Consider the following 1,444-nt stretch of genomic DNA (forward strand, 5'->3'; position numbering starts at 1 on the left):
ACTTGTCCAGGCCAAAGAAGCTTCGGTATTTTCACATTTAAAGCAACTCAAGAAGTTTTGTTTTTACATTTATTTTTGTCCTGTGGGGGCAGAGTGAGAGCGGGGAGACTTAGTTATTATCTGTCACTGAAGAGGGAACCTGCTATGTAAGCTGTCCTCTCTCTGTTGTCCCATATCCACTGTGCCCTTTCCTGTCTGTGTCTGTCCCTGGTGGGATCTCTGGTAGCAAGTACCACACATCTTTCGTCTCTCCCCTGAACACGGATCTGGTACACCCTGTCATAACTTGTGTGGTCCTATTGAAGGTCTGACAAACTCTATGTGCAAACTAGGAGTCAATTTAGGTTTTGTGACCTTCACTGAAAATATATACATAGGTAGATACAATAGTGAATGATTCCCTCAAAAAGTAACTATAACAAGTTATGCATTAAAAAACTAACATACCGATTGCAGTACATTGATCTCCATAGAGACAGCCCCGGGGCAAGTGAGAGCCAGATGGTCACCTGGCGACTCTGTGCCTGGTGGAAGAAAATCAACTAAACATGGGCAAAGAAGATCTTAATAAGCCAAGAGGCAAAATGTCCTCATATGCATTCTTTTCGCAAACTTTCAGGGAGGAGCCCAAGGAGAAGCACCAAGATGCTTCTGTCAACTCCTTAGAGTTCTCCGAGAAGTGCTCAGAGAGGTGGAAGACCATGCCTGCTAAAGAAAAGGGGGAATTTGAAGATATGGCAAAAGCTGACAAGGCTCGCTGTGAAAGGGAAATGAAAACCTACAACTCCCCATGCTGCTGCAAAGGGGAGACCAAAAAGAAGTTCAAGGACCAAGGACCCGAGTGCTCCCAAGATGCCTCCTTCGGCCTTCTTCTTGTTCTGTTCTGAGTACTGCCCAAAAATCAAAGGCAAGCATCCTAGCTTATCTGTTGGTGATGTTGCAAAGAAACTAGGAGAGATGTGGAACAACACTACAGCAGATGACAAGCAGCCCTATAAGGAAGAGGCTCCAAACTGAAGGAGAAATACAAGAAGGATATTGCTGCCTACAACCTAAAGGAAAACCCCATGCAGTGAAGAAGTGGGGTGGTCAAGGCTGAAAAGAGCAAGGAAAGAATGAAGAGGAAGATGAGGAGGATGAAGAGGATGAGGAAGAGAAGGAAGAAGAGGAAGACAAAGATGATGAATAAGATGATGAATATGTTGGTTTTAGTGTAGGTTTTTTTCTTGTCTATAAAGCATCTAGCCCCCACCCCACCCCCGTACACAACTCACTCCTTTTAACGAAAAAAAAAAATTGAAATGTAAGGCTGTGTAGGATTTGCTTTTAAACTGTACAGTGTCTTTTTTTGTATAGTTAACACACTACTGAATGTGTCTTTAGATAGCCCTGTCCTGGTGGTATTTTCAATAGCCACTAAACTTGCCTGGTACAGTCTGGGGGT

The 1,444-nt window shown here is 43.6% G+C and overlaps 1 pseudogene; it reads left to right on the plus strand.

The window, feature by feature from the left end:
* The first annotated feature begins 548 nt into the window (after positions 1-548).
* Positions 549-1,189, plus strand: Gm31861 (annotated as a pseudogene).
* Positions 1,190-1,444: the final 255 nt, after the last annotated feature.

This window comes from Mus musculus, chromosome 6 (assembly GCF_000001635.26).
Source record: "Mus musculus strain C57BL/6J chromosome 6, GRCm38.p6 C57BL/6J".
Lineage (NCBI taxonomy): Eukaryota > Metazoa > Chordata > Mammalia > Rodentia > Muridae > Mus > Mus musculus.